The following is a 12,810-nucleotide window of genomic DNA, read 5'->3' as shown; positions in this document are numbered from 1 at the left end:
TATCCATTCATTAATTTTCCAAGCCACTTATCCTGATGAGGGTCGCGGAGATGCTGGAGTCTATCCCAGCAGTCATTGGGCGGCAGGCGGGGAGACACACTGGATAGGCCGCCAGACCATCACGGGGCTATAATATTGTAATGTGCATGGATAACTACACACGTTGGCCGCTGGCTGGCGGGTCTGACCCTTTAGTCTAGCGGTTAGCAATGTCTCCCACGGTGGGGGCGATACGGGTTAGCGTCCCGGCCGCGGCAGTTCCCGTGGTTGCCCCCCCCCCCCGAATTCGCTACATTGGTATCAGAAGCGGAATGGGGGGACCGTAAGGTCATCGGAAGCGTATGCGCCCAGAACCGTGAAGGAGCTGATATGCTTAAGCGCGGGGACGCGCTTCCCGAAGGAGGGGGATAGTGTAACGTGCATGGATAACTAGACACGTTGGCCGCTGGCTGACGAGTCTGACCCTTTAGTGTAGCGGTTAGCGATGTCTTCCGCGATGCGGGCAATACGGGTTCGCGTCCCGGCCGCGGTAGTTCCTGTGGTTGCCCCCCCCCCGAATTCGCGGGCAGCCCGGCTGGACCGTCACAGCCGGGACGCGAACTCGTGTATTCCGCACCGCGGGCGACAACGTTAACCAGTCAACTAAAGGGTCTGACCCATTACCCAAGGGCTATCGAGCCTATTCATCCTTGATGGTTACATTGCCCCCTTCCTTCTTGACCCGCGTCCCCGCGAATCGCCACAGCCAGGACGCGAACCTGGGGCTCCCGCCAGGTAGACACAATAAGTAGACACGTTAGCCCTTGGCAAACGGATCGGACCCTTTAGTCGACTGGTTAACGTTGTCGCCCGTGGTGCGGGAGAGCCGGGTTCGACTGTGGCGGTCCTCTCCATCGGATGCGCTTCCTGAAAGAGGGGAGTAGCGTAACGTGCACGGATAAGTAGACACGTTAGCCCTTGGCTAATGGGTCGGACCCTTTAGTCGAGCGGTTCGCGAGGTCTCCCGCGCTGCGGGAGATACAGGTTCATACAGATACAGGACATCGCTAACCGCTCGACTAAAGGGTCCGACCCATTAGCCAAGGGCTAACGTGTCTACTTATCCATGCTCTTTACAATACCATACTGAATCACAAAGAAGCAGGTCAAAATCCCTCTTCACAATGTCAAGCAGTTCCCGTTCGCTCTTAAGTGAGGTCCCATAGTGGAAGACGGAAATGGAGAGGGGACGAGCAACTCCAGCGTAATAGGACACCTCCCCCGCAACGGAAGTATTATGTCACAAAATGGACGCCTAGGCATCGATCATTACACTAACCTTTTCTTTTTTTTTACCAATAGATTATAGATATAATTCATAGCAAGTTGAAAATGAAAATAATCTGTTTTTTTCCCATCTCAACTACTAAGGAGAGTCTAAAAAGTGACGTGACACCGTCATAACCATTAAACGACAACTGTCATGAACATGGAGTATTTATGACTGTTTGTGACTGTTGTCATTCTGTCTATTATGTCATTTTGGTTACACTTTATTTTGGAGGATCGGAAATTACCTGGTAATTTCCTAGTAATAAGGTGGTAATTATCACGTAATTTCTTAGAAATAAGGTTGAAATAGTAATATTCTCTAGAATATAATAGCCCGTTTGGCTATAAGGATGTGATACAAGCACGCCTATTGGCTGTTAAGTTAGCTGCAAGCTGATTGGTCCATCTGACGCATGAGGACGCAGGAGAACCACATAACCGTCAGTCTATGTTTAGCACTCAGACGAGTCACTACTGCGGAGCTAGCTACTGTATGATTGTAACCGTCACCGTTGAAATAAAGACACTGAACTATAAAGTCGTCATCGGATTCCTCCAAACTGACGGAAAATCAGACATGGTGTCAGACGTGGTGTCCGAGTAAAAGCGTGAAAAGGAGAAGAAAGAAGAAACAGAAAAGTCAGAATGGACGTCACTGGAGTTCCTGCATCCCGCATGGACTCGGAAGCTAGCAGTCTGCCCGAAGCATGGCGCAAGTTTAAACTGCACGTCGAGTTGATGTTTTCTGGACCTTTAAAGAGGAAATCGGAGGAAGAAAAATGCAGCTACCTACTGATTTGGGTAGGAGAAAATGGACGGGACATTTACAATACATGGACGCTCTCAGAAGCGGAAGGAAAGTTGTTGGAAACATACTACAGTCGTTTTGAACGGTATGTAAAACCCAAAGCAAATGTGATCTTCGCGCGCTATAAGTTCCATGGAAGGGCACAGGCAGCTAGCGAGCCTTTCGAACAGTTTGTGACAGATTTGAGACTGCTTGTGAAGGACTGTAATTATAGAGAGAGTGAAGAGGAGATCAGGGACCGTATCGTTTTCTGAGTTCATTCACCGAGAGTGAGAGAAAAACTACTGAACATCGGTTCCGAGCTAACATTGGAAAAAGCAATAGACGTTGCTAGGTCTCATGAACTATCTCAAGCACAGCTCAAAACCATTGCTAGCACCAGCACGGGCACGCGCGAACAGGCTGTGCATGCAGTCGGTCGGAATGCAACAAAGAAGAAGCATTGGAAAAGGCGCGAGGACGATACAAAATGGCGCGCAGCGTCAGACAATGCCTCATGGAGAGCGAGAGACAACAACCGCAGTAAAGGATGCAAATGCTGTGGGAACAAGACTCACAGTGGAAACGAAACCTGCCCAGCAAAAGGCAAGCAATGCAACAGCTGCAGCAAATGGAACCATTTCGCTAAAGTGTGTCTCTCCAGACCAGGAAAATGCGTACACACTATGGAGGAAAATGAGTCTGACAGATGCTCAGACAATGAAGAACTGTTCATCGACGCATTGACACAAGGTAAAGACAGTAAAAATATGGATCAAGTTTTCGCTGATTTGCAAGTAGGTCCAAACAAAAACACAGTCAGTTTTAAAGTAGACACTGGGTCCTCAGCTAATGTCATTCCCACACAAGCTTTCAGAAGACTGGGAATACAGAGTGCATTGCAGCCCTCCACTCGCCCACTATATGGCTATGGTGGTGAGCGGCTCATCATTCAAGGTAAATGTGACCTGAAATGCCAGTACAAAGGCACCCAGTCAATGTTGAAGTTCTATGTTGTTGACACACAGGCACCACCTGTGCTAGGATTAAAAGCATGCCTAGACTTTGGACTGATCAAGCTCATACTGTCTGTATCCAACACACCCGAGGTATCACTCTTTCAGGAGTACTCAGATGTTTTCAAAGGAATAGGACTGTTTCCTGGTGAATGCATAATCCACGTTGACCCAAATGTAACACCTGTGGTCCACCCACCGAGGCGCGTTCCAGTAGCCTTACGCGACCGTCTCAAAGAGGAGCTACAGAACATGGAGAAGCAACAGATTATTGTTAAAGTCACCGAACCGACTGAATGGGTCAACTCAATGGTGGCAGCAGAAAAGCCACGCACAGGAAAGCTCGGAGTGTGCCTCGACCCGAAGGACCTGAACAAGGCTGTGAAACGACCTCATTATCCTCTACCTACCCTCGACGACATCACCTCCGAACTGGCAGGGGCCTGCTATTTCAGCGTCATGGATGCTCGCTCAGGGTACTGGGCGATAAAACTCGCAAAAGAGTCGTCCAAATTGACAACATTCAACACGGTGTTCGGAAGATACCGTTTCCTTCGTCTACCTTTTGGGTTGATCTCCGCCCAGGACGAGTTTCAACGGAAGGTTGATGAGACCTATGAAGGTCTACATGGAGTCACAGCCATAGTGGATGATGTCCTCGTATATGGAAAGAGCAAGGAGGAGCACGACAGCAACCTCCGAGCCATGTTGCAGCGCTCCAGAGAGCGAGGAGTGAAACTCAACCCGGAGAAGAGCACGATCTGCGCCACCGAGGTCAGCTATTTTGGGCATTGCATCACAAAGGATGGAGTCAAGCCTGACCCAGCCAAGATTGCAGCTGTGAGAGACATGGAGCCACCCAAGGACAAGGGTGAGTTGGAGACAATCCTCGGTATGGTTAACTATCTGTCCAAGTTTGCCCCGATGCTCTCAGACATCAACGCACCCATGCGTCACCTGCTTTAGGAGTCAAGTGAATTCAGATGGGATGCGCAGCATGACGAAGCTTTCAGGAAGATGAAAGAAGTGATCACACGCGAACCAGGACCAGTCTTAGCCTACTATGACCCTGGTAAAGAGCTCAGACTACAAGTCGACGCATCGAAGTACGGACTAGGTGCAGCCCTGCTACAGCAAGAAAAGCCCATCGGATATGCATCCAAATCACTAAATGACAGTGAAGTCAATTACGCACAAATAGAGACAGAGCTGTATGCTATTCTGTTCGGATGCAAGCGTTTTCACCAATACATCTATGGTCGTCATGTCATTGTGGAGAGTGACCACAAACCGCTTGAGTCCATTATGAGAAAACCACTCGCAGCAGCGCCTCCGAGACTACAGCGGATGATCCTCCAGCTACAGCGGTATGACTTCACCATCGTGCACAGACCAGGCAAGGAGATCCACGTGGCAGACACACTGTCCCGCAAGTCGCTCACAGACCAAGATGACACCTCAGAGAAGGCATGGACATGCAGGTACATACAGTGTACAGTGGCCTGCCGGTCAGAGACACGAAACTGACAGAGATCAGAGCTGCGACTGCCGCAGACACACAGCTCACAATGCTGAGAGAGACAATCAGAGAAGGATGGCCTGAGGAGAGGAGAAGATGCCCTCAGAGAGTTGCAGAATACTGGAACCACCGAGAATGAACTGTCAGAGATGAATAACATTTTGTTTAAAGGCGAGAAAATCATCATACCTACCTCGCTCCGCGCAGAGATGTTATCCCGGATACACACAGGACACAGGGGCATGGAGAAATGCAAGCAGAGAGCCCGTGACATAGTGTTCTGGCCTGGGATGAACAAGCAGATCGAGGAGATGGTTGGACAGTGCCCCAACTGTCTCACCTACAGACCATCAAACACTAAAGAGCCCATGATCAGCCACAAGCTCCCGGACAGGCCATGGCAAGTAGTCGCTACTGACTTGTTCACCTGGAATCATGACAATTACATCGTCACAGTGGACTATTACAGCAGATACTTCGAACTCGACAAGCTACACAGCACAACATCCTCAGCTATGATACGCAAGCTGAAGGCAACCTTCGCCAGACACGGCGTACCTGAGACTGTTATTTCGGATAATGGACCTCAGTACTCAAATATGGAGTTTGAGACCTTTGCGAAGACTTGGGAGTTCACCCACACGATCACTAGCCCAGCTGCTCATGAGTCGTCGTCTACGCTCAATTCTACCCAACACACACCAGCAGCTTCAGCCCAAGGTCGTCAGTCACAGAGACACGCACGCCAGGAGAGTCCAACGTCAGCTGCAGCAGAAAAGGTACTATGACAGGTCAGCGAAGCCGATGTCACAGCTGCACGAAGGACAACACATCAGACTCCAGGAGCACGGCTGTTGGAAACCAGCAGTTGTCATCCAGCCAGCGGATACCAACAGATCCTACCACGTCCACACAGCTGAAGGACAGGAGTACAGACAAAACAGACGTCACCTCCTGGACACAAAAGAAACACACACTGACACTCACACCAACACAGGCACTGACGAGAAATATGGTCAACTCACAATTCACAACACACCACACGTCTCACATGCAGCGGCTGAGACAGCCTCAGAGACTGTCCCCTACCAGACAAGATATGGACGAGCAGTGAAGCCCAGAGAGGTTCTGGACCTGTAATGTACAAGGGTGTAGGCGGATCGCTGCCCTTATCTAAAAAAAAAAAATATTGTAAATGTTCTTGTGATTTGTATTACCTCTTAAGTGTTTGATTACTTACTGTAGTTTAATATGCACACAGTAATATTGAATGAATGATATTACCTGTTTTATTAAGAGTATTGACTCTATTAGTGATTACTATAAAATGTGTTTTCTTTCGTCCGGATTGTTCATATGTTTGATATAGGACATGTGCTACTAATGTTGGGAGTCTAATGTTTGATTTCAATTTCTTAAGAAGGGGGATGTAATATTCTCTAGAATATAATAGCCCGTTTGGCTATAAGGATGTGATACAAGCACTCCTATTGGCTGTTAAGTTAGCTGCAAGCTGATTGGTCCATCTGACGCATGAGGACGCAGGGGAACCACATAATCGTCAGTCTATGTTTAGCACTCAGACGAGTCACTACTGCGGAGCTAGCTACTGTATCATTGTAACCGTCACTGTTGAAATAAAGACACTGAACTATAAAGTCGTCATCGGATTCCTCCAAACTGACAGAAAGTCAGACATTCTGTCTATCATGTCATTTTGGTTACACTTTATTTTGGGGAATTGGAAATTACCTGGTAATTTCCTAGTAATAAGGTGGTAATTATCACGTAATTTCTTAGAAATAAGGTTGAAATTACCTTGCAATTTGGGTTAGGGTTAACTGTAAAATTACCTGTAAAAACTACCAACTTATTACTAGAAAATTACTAGGTAATTTCCGACCCCCTAAAATAAAGTGTTACCGTCGTTTTCAAAGTGAAGTTGACATTGTTTGGAACGTCTGTTTTCGAACCGCAAACGCGCGAAGTAAATCAAGCGGCTCGGCCCCACCTAGGCGGGTTGCTGCAACGAAGACATCTCAAACAATGTCAACGTTGCATCTTTACTACATGAAACAAGCACACACACAGCATTTGTTTACTTATATATTGATGAAAACTTCAGGAGCACAACACAGCGCAGCCATCTCGGCAGGCATTCATTACAGAACAGAACTACATCCGGGGGAAGGTCCTAGGTAGTCATGGGTAAACCAATTTACTGCTACTGCTATCTAGTGGACATACAGGTAAGTGGCTCTGGTTTATTACACAAGTTACTACGCTCCCCCACCGTTAGGCTAACAAAAAGTTTCTCCATAGGGATCAACAATACTAATAACGATGAAACAAAGTAGGCATGTGCCAAACGTGACCTCCAACTAGTATAATGTGATTCAACATGACTCATTCTAGTGAACATTTAACAGTCACTTTCGAGGAAACAATTGTTTGTTTGTTTTTTTAACATGTTTCCAATGCTACCTAGGAAGTTCAAGGTTGATTACCTGACTCCCGTGAGATCAAGGCACATTCTTGCCTTTCCTGGAACATGATCTCACCACTACCTATCATAGTCTTTTAGATAAGTTGGGGAACGCTTCTGCCGGGTGGAGTGACGAACCTCCTGTGGCGGTGGTGCAACAGGTAAGACCACTCTTTCAGGGATCACCCTCTCTGGCCCCCGAGGTTCAACTGCAGGCCTCTGTTCAACCTCTGGGTTCTCTGATAGTCTCACAGGAACTACTTCTGAACTGCGTTCCAGCTCCTCTGGACGTTCCATAGGTTGATCTGGAGATTGGCAGGACTCCGGGTGATGTGCTCGCACCTGGTCAACGTGTGTCCTCATCCTCTGTCCACTGCCAAGAAGACTGGCGTAACATATTTATTATGGGCCCTGGTGCAAGCAACCCTCGTAGACCCCCCCCCCCCGTCTCTCTCTCACTCGCTCACACACACACACACACACACCACCACCACCATAGGTGGGTTTAGTAAGTAATTTTAGTAATTTATTTGTATAGCACCTTTCGTCCATAGGGTTAGTGGTTGTGTCAGGAAGGGCATCCGACGTAAAATTTTGCCAGATCATTATGCGGATTGACAAGACCGCCATCGGTGTTGTGCCCTCACAGGGTACCGATGGAAACTGTCGATTCCGCTGTAGCGACCCCTGGGAAACAGGGAACAAGCCGAAAGAAGAAGAAGATTTGTATAGCACCTTTCAAAGATATACAATCACAAAGTGCTTCACAGCATAAAATATAACAAATAAAATAGAAATATCAAAGTAACAGACAATGTTTACAGAGATTAGTTATTGTAAAGGTCAGTACGTCAAAGATTGGCTACACTTCAGAACCACGGAGAGCGGACACACCACGGACAGAGTTCGGAAACCTAAACAGACGGTCTCTAAATCAAATCAGTCGACAAGGCAATGAAACAAGTCAACCAAGCAACTAGGCTGTAATATAGCTAATAGCCTTGTCATTCGACAGTAACAGGGGAGCACACATCAGACTCAAAACCTGGTAGATTGCATGGTTTGGCGTGCACGCAGCACACATTGCAGCTTTCCTTTTTTTCCTTGCTCTCCTTCCTCTTTTTACATCCACTTTTATGTGTGTAACTCATGCTTGCTAGATAAGTAAATGATATTGCGCGCGCTAAACAAGCAATCATCACATGCTCAAAACAGACACGTAACATTGGATTAGGACAATGCATGCAGAAATATTGACGGGCCCCCATAACAACGGGCCCTGGTGCCACTGCACCGGCTGCACCACCTATATTTACGCCAGTGGCCAAGAATGACTGTATAGGAAACAGGACCAGAAGACGACTCAACTGCAGCTGGAATCCATTTTGGTCCTAAACCGTAATTCCTTGTGTACACAGCATCCCCGGGTGCAAATCTTCTCAGCTTGGCCGTTTTGTCATTATGTTCTTTCTGTTTCAGCTGTTTCTGTTGAATTTTCAACTTTAGGTCAGGTTTCGTTTCAGTAGGTCCAACACACATCTCAGTCATCTGGACATCAACATTTCTGCAGGAGACAACCCTGACGTCGCCTGAGGGGTGATGCGGTAGCTGAACAAGAACCTGGAAACTCTGGCCTCGATGCTATCTCCTCTCTTTTTTTTTCATCCCCTCTATAAAGGTCTGCACCGTCCGCTCCGATAAACCGTTAAATAAGGGGTGGAACGGCGCTGAGGTGACATGCTGAATCCCGTCCTGTGACATAAAATGGCTGAATTCTGCACTTGTGAAGCAACTGCCGTTGTCAGACACTAACATCTGTGGCAATCCATGGACTGCGAAGCACTGCCGTAGCTTTTCAATTGTTGCATGTGTTGTGGCATTCAGCGGATAAACCTCTAGCCACTTCGAATGTGCGTCAATTATTACCAAGAACATCTTGCCCAAGAACGACCCTGCGTAGTCCACATGAATGCGAGACCATGGCAGCTCGGGCCATTCCCAGGGGTGCAGGGGTGCATTAGGTGGCGATTTTCTGTTTTGCTGGTGTAAGGTGGGCACTTCATAGGTATACAATAAACTACAAGTGCTTGTTTAAGATACTTTTCAGAGAGGAGCAGAGGAATGAAAACACCAAAACACCTATTACATTTTACTCAACGGCCGGCATTTATTTTACTGTAACATTAAACACAAAATAGAAAGAAAAAACCTTTCAGAGCTCTGACGAAATAGCCCCCCAAAAATAAAAGTAAACAATGTTCATCTACCCGGGTAGTATGTTTTTGTATTAAGTGTGGTGAGATGTCAGCGCTTATCTGCCCGATGAAATGAAGACATGTGGAGTAGAACAGTTCCGGTTGCTGGCGAGATGTTCCTCTTCGCGCCCTCTGTTCGTCTGCCGCGGGTCCGTTGGCGATTTGTTCAATGGACTGTCCCAAATCATCTCAAGAAAAAAACCAACCGGAGAAAAGAATACAATTCTCGAAAATCCCCGTTAGAATTTCAACCCCGTTCTGTTTGTTACTTGATTGGAGGTGGGTTCTGTGGAGAAAACCCTCTAACTATTTCTTTAATTCCATTTTTTCTTTGAGCTGGCGTTTCAACTTCATCTTGCTACTCCCTGCTGTTTTCCGACTTCGCTCTTCCTCTCCCTGAGAAACGTTGCAGTAGGTTTCACTATCTGCAGCACCACTACTGCCCTCTGCTGGACTAACATAATATGCAGGTAAAACATATTAAAATATACCTAGAAATGGGACATTAGACTGTAAATAACCTAACCCTGTTTGTAGGTTATTTTTGAGTCGGTTACATCCTCCCCCCCTTAATCTGCATGCATCCCTGCATGTTGCACCCTACACTACCTCAGATGTTAAAGGTGTTAAATGACATATGTAAGGTACAGAATCAAAGGTAAGGGTTTGGGAGAAAGCTTGGTCTGACCCAGTTAAAATTGAGTGCATAACAGTGACTAATGGGTTCCCTAAAGTTGGGTAGGTCAGCTTTATGGGAGCCGTTTTATCCCTGGATGATCTTCTTAATGGCACCTCAACCTCAGGAGCAACCTCAGTCTTCTCTGACTCTATTTGTTCTTTTACGTTTCCCCTTTCCTCGGTCATCTCCATGACTCAATTTTTGGGGCTACAAAGCTCACTTAGGTCTGTGGCAGGAACATTAGGAAGGCTTTCCTCAGCTCTTAGAATGTCAGGTACCGATGAGTGTTGAACTTGACTTGCCTTGCTGTTTCCATCATGTCCAATATTCTCAAGTTGGAACACTGGAGCTTCAGGGTTTAGTGTAGACACGTCAAAGCTCGTGTTGGCTTCCTGACTCTCAGGGACAAACTCGTTTTCCATCTGAGCATCCTTGTCATCTAAACCTTCAGTGTGAGACTTTTCCTCAAGTCTGGTTCCCTCTCGTAAAATCCCATTGTCCTGTTCAGCATCAGCTTGGGTGACTTCTGTTTCAGTCAAAGGCTGGTCATAAAGGGAGTAATACTCGACGTCATCCTCCATTTCAAACACATCCCCTTCATCTTCAACTCCATCCGCACCAGTAAATGGTGAGTTATTAGGTTCCTGTCTGGACTTTAACTTTTGGGGATGGTGATGGTGGATGGGAGAAATCCACACGGCAAAAGCAGGTCTCTGTGTAAGACTCTTTCAGGTCCATTTGTGTGTTCTGGCACAACGACATAGACAGGGGAGTCTTGGATCTGTTTAACAACTTTGAATATGGTTTAACTCCATCGATCAGCGATTTTATGCTTCCCTCTGATGCCGACATTCCGCACAAAGACTCTGTCTCCAGCTACAAGTGTGGACTCTCTTACTTTGCCATCAAACTTCCACTTGTTCTGTAAAGCATTCTTCAGACTGGGTTCAGTAGCTAGCCGATAGCTTTCCATTAGACTCTCTGTCAATTTCTTGACATATTCAGAGTGGGACAGTTTACTAATTCCCTCTGGGTTCAGTCCAAAAGCTATGCCGACTGGAAGTCTCGGTTGTCGACCAAACATCAGCTGATAGGGGGAATAGCCTGTAGTATAATTTTTAGTGCAATTATATGCATGGACAAGGGGCTGCACAAAATCTCTCCACCTCACTTTGTCTCCCTCTTCAAGTGTTCCCAGCATTTCAAGGAGTGTTCTGTTGAATCGCTCCACAGGATTTCCACGTGGGTGGTAAGGCGTTGTCCTCGTCTTTTTTATGCCAAGTAGCGTACACATGTCTTTGATCAGGGCTGATTCAAAGTCGCGACTGCTCAGGGAACCCATAATGAATGAAAAAATTATTCCTTAAAGATTTTGCCACTATTCTGCCTTTTGATCGGCTGTTGATACCGCCACTGCATATTTGTAAAGTGGTCTGTTATGACCAAGATGTTCTTTGTTCCTTTTCCATCTGGTTCCAGTGAAAGATAGTCCATACAGACCAACTCCAAAGGACGGCTGGTCTTTATATTCACCAGGGGAGCGCTTCTTTCTGCTCGTGCCTTTCTCCGTATACACCTCTCACAAGTCCTGATTTTTTCACCCACATCCATGGCCATTCGGGGCCAATAAAACCGGGCACGAACCAAATTCAGTGTTCTATCAGTACCCATGTGTCCAACAGCATCATGGAGGTTCTCTAGTGCTGTTTCCCTGTATCTTGTGGGAAGGACAAGTTGATGGAAAGGCTCACCTTGGTTTATGCGCTTTCGATATAGGACCTCATTTGAGAAGAACAACTGCTCCATTACTCTCAACATCAGCTGGACCTCACTGTCTTCCTGACACCTTACTCCATATGAGAATCGCTTTCCTGCTTTGACAATATCTATTACTCTACTGATGACCGGATCTTGTCTTTGCTCACGTGCTCAGTCTTCAAGCGACATTTGTGGCAGCGTACATGACCCGAGTACATCAGCTTGGTAGAACCCTACAGGGATGGCAGAGGCCTCAACTGCTAAGCACTCAACTGGTACAGGCAGCTGGAAGTCTGGCTCTGTACCTGCTGCTGAAATGAGCTGGTGTCTCTGACACGCTGCCTTCACCGCCTCGGATGGAAATCTGCTCCTCTGTCATCCTGTAAGAACTGAGCAATGAACCGCTGATTTTTCTCTTCCTTGGAAGTGAAATCAGGTTGGTATTGGTCATGAGGATGTGGACGCCTTGAGAGACCATCTGCATCTTGGTTTTTCTTCCCAGCTCTATACTGGACATTAAAGTCAAAGCTGGAAAGGGCAGCCAGCCAGCGGTGGCCTGCTGCATCCAGCTTGGCAGATGTCAATACATATGTCAGTGGGTTGTTTTCGGTAACAACTGTGAATTTCGCTCCATAGAGATAGTCAAAAAACTTCTCTGTGACTGCACACTTCAGAGACAGAAATTCAAGCTTATGTGCAGGGTATCTTCGTTCACATCGGTTGAGTCCCCTGCTCGCATAGGCTATTACTCTCAATTTACCTTCCTGCTCTTGATATAGAGCCGCACCAAGGCCATGGGTGCTCGCGTCTGTATGTACAACATAGGGTTTCTTCGGGTCTGCAAACCCAAGAATCGGAGCTGTTGTGAGCTTCTGGATGAGAGTCTTGAATGCATCTTCACAAGCTGATGTCCATTTGTCATTGAAGGGCTTTTTGAAATCTACACTTGAGGGACATTTTGAGCTGCTGTGTAAAGAGGCCGACTTCCTCTTCTGGGGCA

At 46.9% G+C, this 12,810-nt stretch overlaps 1 long non-coding RNA gene across 1 annotated transcript; it reads right to left on the bottom strand.

Annotated features, from left to right (window-relative positions):
• Positions 1-7,453: 7,453 nt before the first annotated feature.
• On the bottom strand, positions 7,454-9,474 carry LOC130120488 (uncharacterized). Its single transcript, XR_008810975.1, has 3 exons — positions 9,386-9,474; positions 7,660-7,805; positions 7,454-7,491 (listed from the first exon to the last, which is right to left on the bottom strand). It is a non-coding gene; the product is annotated as an uncharacterized LOC130120488 (long non-coding RNA).
• Between the last annotated feature and the right edge of the window lie 3,336 nt (positions 9,475-12,810).

Source organism: Lampris incognitus, chromosome 11 (genome assembly GCF_029633865.1).
Source record: "Lampris incognitus isolate fLamInc1 chromosome 11, fLamInc1.hap2, whole genome shotgun sequence".
Taxonomy (NCBI): domain Eukaryota; kingdom Metazoa; phylum Chordata; class Actinopteri; order Lampriformes; family Lampridae; genus Lampris; species Lampris incognitus.
The sequence above is the reverse complement of the archived record's forward strand: the minus strand, read 5'-3'. Positions and strand labels throughout refer to the sequence as shown.